A 1,892-nucleotide genomic window follows, 5' to 3' on the forward strand; every position below is an offset into this window, starting at 1 on the left:
CACATTACGGTGGAGCTGGTTGAATGACAGCAGAGGGAAAGAGCCTGGTACAGTGGGTGGGTGATAAATGGCCCTAAATTTGCCTAGAGGTCGGGGGAGGCAGGTGTAAGACAGAGGAGAGCCGGGAAGGAGTGAGGTAGGCACAGAGGACTGCCGACTCCCAGCGGCTGCTTCCGGCGGCCTCCACTCCAGCCGGGGGGCGTGGCTGCAGCTCTAGAGTGCTGTTTTGAGTTGACGGCCCTTGGCCCCTACTCTCCTGACTGTGTTCTGGGTTCAGCATGCTGGGGTATGGAGGGTGGGGTTGGCTGAGTGCTCAGGTCCACGGTGGGCTTCAGTCCCCTGGCAAGAGGCCGGCGTCAGTTGAGAACAGGAGTGGCTCGTTTTGAGCACCTTTCCCCAGGTGAGATCCAGAGCTGGGACCAGGTTGAGCACGCAGACGGTGGGAGTGGGGTTTTATCCCCACTTCTCACTGTCCCTTCACAGTCCCTCTCTCATCCCTTGGACTGTGGCCCAGTAGGGCTGCAGGCAGGCGCTGAGATGGCAGCAGATTGCAACATGGTCCCCTCTCACTCCAACACCCAGGAGGAAACACAAAACCTCCATTTGTGCTGGGCAGCATATTGAGAACAGATATGGGAAATGAACCCAAGTTCTGGGACAGCGTGGAGGGAGGTGGGATCCCTTGTCCTTGACAGCATGGCAGCTGACTGCACAGGCCACCCCTGCTGGTACTCACCCATCCCAGGCAGGCTTGTGGGATGAAGGCCACATGCAAAGGTGTGAGACGTGGTCACTGACTGTCCTATTTGGTGAAGACATGGACTTTGATGCGTATGGTGGGAAAGCATTTTAAGTACATACTCCAGTACACTGGAGTCTGCCTCAAAAATGTTTGTGCAACTCAAAAATTCCTTTGCTGAGGCCCTCAACACCAGTGTGAAAGTATTTAAAGTGAAGCCTCTGGGAAGTAATTAATACATGAAGGTCAAGCCCCCAGAATGGGATTAGTGCCATTATAAGAAGAGACAAGAGAATTGATCTTTCTACCCTGTGAGGGCACAGCAAGACAGCCGTCTGCAAACCGGAAGACAACACCCACCAGGAACTGGCCCCACCAGCACTGTGATCTGGGATCCCCACTCACCAGAACGGTGAGAAATAAGTGTCCATTGTTTAAGTCTCCCAGCCTGTGGTATTCTGATCTATTATGGCATTCTATTATAGCAGCCTGAGCAGACTAAAAGCCCATGCTGGGTTTTTTAAAAAACAAAATGCAAATTCTGATGTTATTTATTCCTCTATTTCTCATAGGATAATATCTTGGAATCACAAGAACTAAAACACTTTTTTAATTTAGCCCCCACTTTGAGGAATATTCTCTATCAAATGTCTCCCATCTATTAAATGTGTTAACTTCAGAACGAAAGAAGACTCTAGCTATTTATGTTTTGGTTTGTTTTTGTAAAAGGCTACAAACAGGTAAGCATATCTACTCCTTTGTCTCAAACTAGTGCAATTTTTTTCAAGCTCCCAAGAAATGGCCATGATTAGCCACTCCAATTTGCACTTAAGGGTAATAATGAACCACCTTGGTGTGCTCAGGATTGTTTTCATTTTGGCACTGAAAGCTCCACGTCCCGGAAGAGACCCCTCCACTCAAGGCCAAATGGGATGGCTGCTCACACTGCTGTCACTAGTATTGCAGGCTGTCATGATGGCCTTCTTACCACAAGCTGTCCAGTCTGTATTTTAACATGAACCAGTGGTTTACACACTATCTGCCATGCCTTCTCATTCTGCGCTAACAATATCGAGTTCTGATTCATGTGAGCAATTAAATAACTGAGACTTTTCATATATATATTCTCCCCAGTGACTCTGTGCCACCGTAA

The sequence above is a fragment of the Budorcas taxicolor genome, chromosome 21 (assembly GCF_023091745.1).
Source record: "Budorcas taxicolor isolate Tak-1 chromosome 21, Takin1.1, whole genome shotgun sequence".
Lineage (NCBI taxonomy): Eukaryota > Metazoa > Chordata > Mammalia > Artiodactyla > Bovidae > Budorcas > Budorcas taxicolor.